Source organism: Lonchura striata, chromosome 10 (genome assembly GCF_050655825.1).
Source record: "Lonchura striata isolate lonStrDom1 chromosome 10, ASM5065582v1, whole genome shotgun sequence".
Lineage (NCBI taxonomy): Eukaryota > Metazoa > Chordata > Aves > Passeriformes > Estrildidae > Lonchura > Lonchura striata.
The window spans coordinates 21,870,209-21,882,006 of NC_140712.1; positions in this window are offsets into that span (position 1 = coordinate 21,870,209).

The following is an 11,798-nucleotide window of genomic DNA, read 5'->3' on the forward strand; positions in this document are numbered from 1 at the left end:
GTCTTGGCTGGGAATCTCCAAATAATCTAGAAGAGGGCTCTTCTCCTGTGTCCCTGCGATTCCTGGGAGCTCTTGCTCACACCCAGAATTGCAGTTTTCCTCATCACTTGGGATTTGTCCCTCTTTCTTCAGGCTCACTTGAGAAGTGTGAGAAGTGTCAGACACACATTCCCTGTGTTGTTCTCTGCTTCTCTTTCAGCTGCATTCTAAGCTGTGCAATAAAATCTCTCACTCAGTGACAGGCTGCTCTCCACCCTTGGGAAAAGAGGAACTTCAGGAAAAACTTCTTGAGCATCTCCTTAACATCAACCAATCACTCCTGTTTAGTTTAGCAGGTATCTGGGAAAGGCTCCTCTACAGCACTGTGAGGCAATAGGAATCTGCTGGTATTTCTGAATTATACACACAAAAAGAGAAAAAGATGAATATTCCTTTTTACCTTCATTTCATTGTTCCCTAGTGTGAGAGACTGGGAAGGCAGCTGGAGCAAACCCCACTCATACTCTGGACATGGCATTATTGAAATTATGATGTCTCTCTTGCAAATAATGAATAAAAGCTGGGCTCTGCTCTGGCTTTGGACTAATGCAGCAAAACCAATTTTAGTGGAGTCAGCCCTGTGTTAAGTCAGAAGCACGAGCCAAATAGAACAAAATAAACCTCTCCCTGGTACCTGAAATGACTCAGTTTATGTGGGTGCTGCAGGTACATTTGATTGAATTATACACACAGCCATGATTTTAAGAGGTTGATACAGTAGGCACCCAACACAGGGGAGAAAAACTCAACTAAATTAAATTAATTATAGGTAAATACTTAATAGAGTTAATTGAGCTGAGGAGGTTACTCAGAGTGCAAGTTTGGTAGCATCAGGTTCCACCTTGCCTCTTTTAAGGCTTTCTCCCCTTGGAGCTTGTGTAGCTTGGCAGGTCCCAGAGTGCCACAGAGCACAAGTCCTGTAACTGACTGTCCTGGAAGGGTCTCAGGCTGCAGGAAGGAGCTGATGGTTCAGGTGGTGACACCTGGAAAGGAGCACAGAGCCTGTGTGACACCTTCTCTGCTCAGGGCCAGCCTGGGTAGAGCCTTCCTCCACCCACTGCAGTGTGACCCCAGCCCCAGCAGCAGGTGACAGCCACTGTGTCCCTCCATGAGAAGAGGGATTTGTCACCTGGAGTCAGGGTGTGAGGAGATGGGTACCCTCCACCTCTGGCTTCTCCCAGGACAGAAACAGCTCCTGCCTCCACCCTCTCATGCTTCCTCTCCTGTCTGGAACAGAGCAGGTGTGACAATAAAGGCCCAGCTTCATCATTCATCTCAGACATCAAATTACTCCCACCTACGGGGACTACATTTGAAACTCTCTCACGTATGCAGTGACTCAGGAGTGGCACTTTTATCTGGGGAAGCAGAATGCAGATCTGAATGGCACTGCTGTCTCCTGGAGGAGATAAGGTGTCTCTGCTCAGAGCCCTCATTCTGGGCTTGCCTTCTATCACACAGCTCCATTTGGCAGGGGCTGCCTGGTGTGTGTGACAGCAGGCACTGAATTACTCCAGAAGAACAGACTTATTCTTTCTATAAAAACAAATGACTAATTAAAAGTGGTTTTAATTTTGTAATTCATATTTTATTGGGATTGTCCCAGACTCTGGAGTCCATGCTCCACACCCTGTCCTTCTGGAGAAATTTGGCGAGGGAAATTACCATGAGATTTATTCCCTTTCCTCTCCCTTACTCCTAAAACCCCTCCTCCCCCTTCTCCCTTCCTGCAACTGGTAAATTGTGAAGAACAGGAATGTTCCTGGGAAGAAACCCAGGCAGAATTGCATTCAGAACAAGTCAAGGATTTCTTGCATAGCTGAAGCATGTGTTTGCAATCCCCAATTGCCAGAGCACATAAGCCCTGCCAGCGAGTGCTGCTCCCTTCAGACATTCTCAGAGAGCTCCAGGCAGTGTCCAGGGCAGTCTGTGGACAATCTGAGCTGAGGAATTGCTCCATGGCCCATCTCTTCATGGTGCCATTCCAAAAAGGCTCTCGGTGAAAGCATGGCAAAGTGCCAGCCCTACCATTCCAAGGAGCTGTGCTAGGGATGGTCAGAAACACTGCTCTGGGACCTCCCCCAGCCACAGACTGGTTCCATGAGAGAGCTTGGCTGCTACTACCAACCTGTCAGCCCAGGCCTCAGGCAGCTTTTGGGATTGATGCTCTCCAGAATAGTTAGCATGTGCTACCCCAACAAAGGACAAACCCACAAGATCCCTAATTGTAACTGCTGGGAAGCAGCAGAGAGCCAGCAACTACAGCCTGCTCTCCCTTCAGCTTGAGAGGTGCCACTGATCCTGAGAGAAAATTACCTTTCCAAGAGGGGCTGTTCAGTGGTTCAAAACTGGAACCTGACAGGGCCAGGAAGGATGGGAGTTGGGGGCTGGGACACTGGTTGGGAAAAGCAGGTTCAACCTATTTGGGAGAAAGCTTTTGTCCTTGGCACTACACGGAGTACGGAATATTACAGGAGCACAGAGAGAGCCCTTGCTTGAGCTGGTGCTGATTCTGGGGAGAGGCAGGTTGATGAAAGCATCACTTGTCTTTCCAATGACCTTATCATGTGAGCTGAGCCTGCCAAGAGCTGTCTCTTGCTCTGTGCTCCTCGTGGCCTGAGCCAAGACTCCTGGATGCTCTGTGCCGTATCTGATATCACTCGGCATCACTGGCCAGCTCCCAGGGCTCACACACGTCCTGGGTGGGACCAGGACACCTCTGTGCATTGCTGCCTCCAGATCATCTCATTTCTAAACAGGCCCAATCTGATTTTGCAGCTTTTTGAGTACAAGGAACACCCTGAGCTTGAGGGAGGAAGAGAAGGAACAGAAGAGCCTTCCAAAGCAAGATCCTTGACCTCCAGAGCTGCATAGCTGTGCTAGCTCCTCTTTCACACTTCCCAATAGTGTTCCCAGGTCTTTACTGGTGTGTGGCAACAATAATGAGCAAGCAACACGTGGGGGCAGCAGAAGGCTTTGCTTCCTTGTCTGGGAGTCTGTGGTTGGAGCATCCTTGCAAGGGTCCTGAAGAACCCAGGTGCTCCCAGGTTTGAGGGTCACTGGGGTGGGCACAGCTGCAGCTGCCCAGACTCTGGGAGGAGGATGCTGTTGGACAGGGGGGCTTTGTGGCCTCCTGGGACAGGATGTCAGCACTGGGATCCTGGGATTTTGGATTTTGTCACTGCACCTGGTCCTGCCCCAGGTCCTGCAGGCCCAGCCCAAGCACTGCCATGCTCATGTTCAAAGCATATTCAGCCAGAAGACAGTCACAATGTGGTCCACTATGGAAAACAGGCTGGAGTGAAAATCCCAGAGTCAGATCCCACTGCATCCCACAGGACAAGCCTTGCTGAGCTTGTTGCACCAAGGCAGGATGGGGCCCAGCACATCCCTTTCAGTGAGGTGAAGGGCAAAAAAGAAGCTCTTACCTCATCACTGTGAAGAAAGATGGAGGTTTCAACTGCTACCATTGATTCTCTTGGAGACTTGGAATTTTCAGGTAACAGGAAGAAGCTTTTGTCTTGGCTGTGGAGGTCTTGAAAACCAAGTTTTCAGAGCAGAACTATTTCAGTCAGGGAAGTGGCCACAATTTACACAGTATGGCTCTAAGATTTTCTGGCTGGGCTATCTCCAGAATAGCTGTCATTTTTCCTGCTCTGAGTGAGCAGAAATTCAGGAATTGCTCATCCACTTGATATTTGCCTGATTGCTCACATCAGTCTCCCCATCATCAGTAATGTGGAGTCTGAGTGGTATTGGCACAAGCTGATGGAAATGGCAAGAAATAAAAAATTCAACAAAAGCCAACCTTGTCACCAGAAATGATGATGGATTAATTATAATAAGGGGTGGGAAACAAAACACCCTGTGCTCCATAAGTAATTTAAAAAGAGTAAAATCAGATACATTCCCAGATAGGAAAAGCATTTTCTGTAACTGAGGCTGCTACTTTAATTGGAAAATGCTGTTAACACAACTCTGACCGAGGCAAGGGCAAGAGCACAGCAGGGCTGGTGGAGATCTGCAAGTAAACAGCTGAATTGCTTCTCTCAGCCTCAATCTGCAAATTTATGAAGCCAAAAGAACAGCTTTAAATGTAAAACTTCTGTTGGAGCTCATGCTTCAATTGGGCTGTGTGCCAGGACATGCAAAGACTTAGGGCATTAAAAGTCTCATGGAGATGAAAAGACAGTGGGGAGTCATTTGAGTTGGCTTGTAATGCACTAAGCTATAGCAGGATCTGCCTTCATTCCCTTTAAACCAACTTGTGGGAAGGCAAATTGAGAAAACTGGTATTTTATCACTTGTAATTGTTACAGCAAAAGCTAAGGCTAAGCATGGCTCTGGTGGAATTCCTGTGTCCTGAACACAGCCCTGCAGAGGTGTCCCAGCCCCAAACTGGCTCAGCCTTTCCTATACCTGGGAAGTGAAGTAGCCTCTGAAAGTGCCCCAAACCATGGAGTGATCATCTCTAGGGATGTGTGAGCTACTCTGTTGGCTGCTGTTTTCTATTCAAACCATCATCTCAGCCAGCCTTTAACCACAGAGTAACAGAAGAGGTGTGCACCTACCCTGGTCCTTCCAAGGAGCTCAAAGTGCCTTAAAAATCCCCAGGCAGGCAGTGCTATTGTGGTTCCTATTGCACAGTGGTTCCCTCAGTTACACAGCAATGAACTGCTTCACCCAAGGCTGCACATGTTGGCATGTCAGGACAGCCCAGATCCCGGGAAGCTGGAATGAGCATCCATCAAGAAATGAAGGATGAGTCTGGCTGTCAATAAACACTGAAAAAAGCTGTGAACAGCAGCAAAGTGACACAAACACGGTGTGGTCACCAGGTACCACCAAAGCACATCTGGCCAAATCCAGCTGTTGTAAGGAAAAGGAAGAGGAGCAGGGCTGTGTCATTCATTGGTTAATGCTGCAGCTCCCTGCATGGGCTGGCTTCAGGTGGGCAGACTGAGCATCAACACCAGGGCTCTGGGAAGTGCTTTGCTGGGATTCTTCACTGCCAGAAGCTGCTTTACAATATTCCCAGCTGTTCCCCTAAGTATCAGCTTGGACAAAATGAAAGGCAAATTAATTCCCTTGGGTTTCAAGGACTCTGGGAAGTCACTAATCGGGTTCCTGCTGAGCCAAAGGCAAGGAAGAACATTGTTAGCAACAATCACAGAAAATCTTCTCTAATTAGAGCCATGGAATGGGAATGTGCTTCTGGGGAAACCTTTGTGTCTCTCAGGAGCACATTCACCACAAGGAGCCCCAGTGGGCAGTGGGGGCTTTTATCATAGTGCCAGGGATGTCCTCAGCTGAGAGAAATTAAAAAAAAAAAAGGACACCAAAAACTTCATTAGCCTTAAAACCTCACCCTCAGTCTTTGTCTTGGTCTGAAAGGGGAGGAAAGTGTTTCCACTTGTTTTGAGGTTGGTGTTAGGAAACTCTCCTAAAAGCCAAGGGCCAAATGCTGCTCTTTCTCTTCATGAAACAGACCCAGGGAATGGTCAAAGACACCAACCACACAGGGAAGACTTTGCAGGTCCAAGGCCTGAAGTGCCAGAAGGGAGTTTCACCATGGTGTCCTCCATGAGAAGCTGGTTTCAGGGTCACACCCACAAGAACACACTCAATGTGGGATGTGGGTGCATGGGAGCAATATTGTCCATGATGCCTGGCCTTCAAATCTGCCAGAATCCTGGGAAAGCCATCCCAGGATGCTGTGCTTGGAGTGCTAGAATCAGAGCCTGTACGTGAGACAAAATAAAAAGAGAAGAGGAACCATTAGAAGAATTAAAGGGACACATGAGCAGATGAAAGGTGCAAAGTGTCATCTTTTATGTTCCCAGGTGGGACATCACTAGCAGCAGAGGGAATACCACAGAGAATCAGTGGGAAATGGATCAAGTAACCCCCACCTCACCCCATTCCTTAAAATGCAGAACCAAACAAATGCTGAGCTCTTGCTCAAAGCAAAGCACAATCCTCTCCTCTCATTGTTACCTGTAACCCAGAGCCCGTGGAAGCAGCTACTGTGAATTAACATGAGAGAAAGGAGCTGGATTGAATTTGCTAAGGGAGACAAAAACCCCTACAGGCATGTTGTTAAGAAAGAATGAGCACTAATTCTGTTTATTCTGATTAGCCTTGTTTGATTGTGCTTGATTGTGCTTGCCCTAGGAAATGTAAGAGCTGGTGGGGATCATATCAGCAAAGAAAATCAGCAAGCAACAAGTTGATGGTTTAGAGTTCATGCAAACATCGTGCCAGCCACTGAACCAGAAGAAAAGAGTTGGCTCAGAGGCAGCCACTTACCTACTGATAAGACCCTTTTGGGGAAGAAATCTCAGAATGATGTGGAGGAGAGATGGGAAATTGTGCTGCAGAGCTAAGCCAAGCAGTCAGCAGAGAATATGGCATTGTTTGAGTTTTTCTTTGCTTTCCTCCCTGTTCTTCCCCATTTATTATTAGAACAAAGAGTATTTTTGCCTGTAAAAATCTTTGTGCCTAGAGAGGTAACACTGGGGTGCGCTCCTGCACCAGAGCTGAACTTCTGGGTAGCTTTGATTCAACTTTCTGGAGAAAATCACAACAAAATTCTTAGCTATTGATCTCTATATGATCATTATCTCAGCTTTAAACTCCTACATTTGAAACTCCTTGTTTGTGGAGACAAAATACATCACCATGGTTTCAACTCACCAGCAAGTCTCTCCCAGCAGCTGCTCTCTGTGGAAATGTCAGAAGAAGGAGATCAGGTCCCAGGTGGCCAGAGAACACAAGCTGTGGCTGGCCAGGAGCAGAAGCTGTCAAACATGAGGCATTTGGAGAGGTGAGGAAATTCAGGACAACTTCTTTGTCCAGCAGATAAACCTTCCTGCCTTTTTTATTACAGATGTGATGTGCTTACAGATGTTCCCTGAAAGGGGCAGCAGAGACCAATCCCACACGATGAACAGAGAGAGCCGTCCTGATTGGGGAGAAATAAAAATAAAGAGCAAGAATTATTTGCAACATTTCTTTTCCTTGGCATACAGAGGCTCCACCAAGTGTCCACTCAAATAAAAACAGCTTGGACCTATACAGGCCAAACTGGGGCTGCTTGGTAGAATCTTGATCAACTCTGTGATCCCTTCCTTCAGCTGCTTTTGAGAGGAGGGCACCAACCCTGCCCAAACATGGGTGCTGGGTGTGCAGACACTGTGGAGCTCTAGATAATGCACTGATTAACACCTGTGTCACTACAGCAGCACAACAGCCTTTGGGTTGGCAGGGGGATCGGTGTAATTTGGGAAAGGTTCACTAACAGGCTCATGAGTACCTGCACCACAGCTCATCACTAACAAAATTTGGCTCCCACCTAACCCTGAAAGAGGGAGATGAGGAAAAAGGCTGATTAAACTATCAAAGTTCCCATCAGTCCATGCTGGTGTGAAGATGTGAAGCAGGGAAACCCACCTTGGAGCACCTTTACAATCTCTCCAGGCTCTCCTGAACCACTCAGAGTTAATTCTAGAGCTGATCCAAGTTGCTGCCTGGAGAAGAAGGCACAGTTATTGACCTGCAGCAAATCCCATATGTGTTACTTCATTTAAGTCTCTTCCCCCAGCCTGTCCTGTTGCTTTAATTGCCTCATGCCCCTCTCTAGCACTGTCCACAACCCCCAGTCCAAGAGCTGCAATCATGGGACAATACCACAGGCACAAACCATGCACCAGTCTCTTCATCAAGGATTGGAAAGAGACCTAAGATTTGAAAGCAAGGAGGGGCCAGTGTGAGGTGAGAAGGCAGCAGAGGAGCCGTGGCAGCAAGAGCTTTATCAGGAAACCAAGAACCCTCTCTGCTCCTGCTCTCAGGATAGAACAGCACACCAGCAAATCTGGCTGCAGACTGAAATCTTGGCTTCCCCTGAAGCCAATGGCAAACATCCCACTGGCTTCAATGGGAGCAGCACTTCATGCCAGATCTCGTGCTTCCCATTCCTCTGCCGTAGCCATGAGAGCAAAGCTTCCCTTCCAAGGCTGTGTCTGCAGCTAGAGCCTCCAGCAGCAGGAGAATGGCTCTCCTTGCAGCCTGAGAAGTATCAATAAGAAATGAAATTATGACTATCCGAAAGAACAACTTGCTTAGAATTATGGGGCTCTCTGAAGCTATTTCTTTCTTAAAATTTCCCCTTAGGCTTTAGGTGCCCAGAGGGTGTCCAGCAGCTCAAGCACAGCTTTTGGCTGTGATGAAATCACGAGTGGGGGAAGTGGTTTGAGCTGGTTTATTCAACTATCAACATTCATCTCTCCCAGTCTTAACATCCCTCATTCCACCCTTGCTCACACAGTGGCACCTGAACACAGTGGAACTTACAGCAGCACAGCAAACAGGCAGGAGAAGACCAAGTTTGCCCACTTTGTTTTTACCACAACAGATCTGATGAAGGAAGGGTTGCTGGAAGAGCTGTGCACTGACCACACAGGGCTCTACGTGTGCTCTGGCACGAGCATCCCTCTGCTGAGATGAGCATCTTGAGACCCCCGAGCTGTTTGTGAGGTGGCAAGGTCACATCTCTCATTTCCTGAAAATCTTTGCTTTCCTTGGCAGAAATGAAGGACTTTGTTAGGGAAATCTTGGTGGGTGTTTTGTGATCAGTCAAGCACAGCAGATGACTCGAGGGTGTATACAGGACCTCCCATCTTCTTGATGTAGGAAAATGATTCTGCTTGCTCCAGAAATTCAGGAGTCACCAGCATGGTGCTGACCACCTGTATTATTCCTTAGGTCACACGGCATGTCTACTGGACAGATTGATGTCTGTACAGCTGACTGTTTGCATATCAATTCTAGAGGCAAAGGAAATTCTTCAAATCCCAGAGCACAAATGTGCACTGCTACAGAAAAGCAGGTGGAGATGTGCCAAGTTACAGCTCCTTAGCTGCTGCCCCTGTAAGGAATGCCCTGCAAGGAAAACTGGAAAATATTTCATGAAAGAGCAAAGATAACACAGGACAATCTGGCAAAGGGTAGAATTTAATATTAATGGCTTTCCTTTAGTCACTGTATTTCCTGTTCCTAAGTTAACCCTCTAAAATCAGCCATGGTCAGAAAAGGGCTATAAACTTTTGCACATCTAAAAGGTCTTTCACTGAAAGATCTCAGAGCACTTTGCAAATGTCAGGGACTGTGGATTGATGGCTTTTCCCTGAGGAGACTGTCCATGCAGCCAGTGGGCAGATGCTCCTTTGGCTGCTGAGGCCAAACACTGAGAAATTTGGCTACTCTGTAAGAACATCCTCCTTCTTTGCCTCCCAGGTTCCTGTCATCACAGGAACCCAAAAATGAGAGGAGCTGGGCTTCTCTTGAGCTCAGCATAAAAAATCCCTTCCTCGTGGACAGATGGGTAACAGACACACAGCAGGGATGTACTGGTGTCATTTCAGCCCAGCAGCCACTTTAGGATCTTGTCCCTGCAGATCTCAGGGTTCCATGCAGACAGCTCATGGCTGTGCCTGGCTCAGCTGCTGGAGTACCTGAACATCACCATTGAAGCACACTGCAACTCTCCTTGAAGGGAGCTGGAGCAGCCCCACCTCCCCACCCTTCCCTGCCAACTGCTGCTTGCCTGGAGGAGTCCAAAATGAGTCCAAGCAGATAAGAGATGGACAATGTGGCTCCTCAGAGTCCCGGGGTCTTTTGCTCACAGGAGATCCTTCTATGCCCACCCACATCTTCCTCTAACCTGGCAAAGTACCTGAATTTCTGAGCTGACTTGCCAAGAGAGATTTAGGCTGGAAACCTCTCTAGAAAGATGTCTCTCATTAGAAGCAGGGAGCTGGCTGGGGCACAGAGCTGGGAGAGGAGAGTTACTCATTCCTGCCTCACACTGGGCCCTTCAGACACTCTCCTCTCCTGCAAGATGCACTGTTCTGTGATTGCTGGCAGAAATTAATGAGCAGAGCTGGTTGAAAAACTTTCCATCAAAACAGTGCTTCTGCTTTGCCAGAAGATAGTTGAAAAATTAAGTGGAAAAATTAAGAGAAGAGAGCCTAGGTTTTGGCTGACATTGTTGGTCCAAAAATCCAAAACTTGGGATTTTTTAGCCAAAAATGGAAGCATTTGGGGAAGGCAGGGGAGGAAAGGGAGGTGCCTGGCAAGATTTAGTGATACCCTGAAAAACATCTACAAAAATTTTGACAAATATGAGGGTGTTTTTGTCAATTTTATCTTTTTTTTCCCCCATAATGAAGGATACTTCTGCTTTTAGAACCATTCTATGGGGAGGCTGAAAACAAATAAGTTTTTTCTTTCTTATACATATGGCATCAGATCCCCCATAGCTTGTGGCATAAGCACAGGCAGCAACTTCTCTGGAGAGCCAGAGCAGAAGGACCAGATCTTTGCTAGGAGCTGCCCAAGAGCTGATTAACCCCAAAGTGTAACTCTCAGAAAGGGACACACGCAGAGCTGGTGCTGCTGTGAGTTTGTACAGCTGATGGGAAGCCTCGATAACCTCTCAGCAGCCTTGCACACAAATAAACTGAGCCATGGAGACAGCCAGAGAACAGAGCTTGTGATGGGAGGTTCTGTGCACACAGCTGCTGCAAAACCACCCGTGCTGAACACTCAGGCAGCCACACCACAGGCAGACAGTTGTTGTTTCAGGAGAATGGCACATGAATATCCACAGAAAGCTCTTTTCCCTCTTGCTTACACAATAATGTGGTTTTCCTTTTCCCCATTTAAAACTGTTTCTTCAGCAAAACATGGTTATGAAAAAAAAAAAAAAGAAGAAAGAAAAGACAAAATCTTCCTTACCCTCTGGGAAATGTGGCTGACAGCACTTCTTGGGCTGTGTCACTGTCCCCTCCTCATGCATTGGTGGCCAGTGATGTGATGGGGGGAAGAACCCACGAATGAGAGCAGCTCCAGGGTAATGGTGCCTGAGGAGAGCAGAATTCCAGCAGGGCCCTTCTTCCTCAACACAAACCCAGGCAGGGAACAGAGCTGACAGTGCTGAAGCCAGCACAGGTGGCACCAGCTCTGTGAGAAAACCAAATGTTATTGAGCAGTGGGGAGCAGGGGAGGTTTCGTTTATAGTAATTTTCTATGGAGTCAGACCATGATTCTGGACAGGATTTCTGTTTTAAACAACACCTAATCTTTAAATTCAGTCTAGATGTGGATTTCATACCTTTTCCTGAATGGGAGCAGCACTGGAGGAAGCAGGCTCAGGAGTTCTGATGTGTCCTGGCAGGGAACTGCTGCAGGTCCCCTTGCTGACAGCCCAAGCTTGATTCTCATCCCTGGGGTTACAGTCCCAGCCACTTCCACCACAAGCAGCTCTGGCTCAGAGCCCCCAGAGTGATAAAAGACTTCTTGTGTGATCATCTCAGGAGGGAAGTTTGGTACTAAACAAAGCTGCAGTCTGGTTGGGTCCTTTTGTCATCAGAGACAAAATCAAGGGAAAAAGTGCAGAGCTGGGGAAAGAAATGGAAACTGAAAAACATTCAAATAATGTCTTTTCTAAGAAAATTTAAAAAGTCCAACCCAAGAATGGCTTGTCTGGTTTTGCAGGAGAGGCTGCACTGATCTTGGTGCAACATGAAAGACTCTGTAAGAGGATTCCCTTTTTTCACCAGTCCCTCAGCAGTCCAAGTACTTTCACTCCCTGTTTCCAGAAAGGCTCCAGTGATGCTGTAGAGTGCAGTGACCTTCCAGAAAGCTGTCAGTGGTCCTTCAGCAGCTGGTGGTTTGTGGGGTGGTGGAGGCAGCTCTGC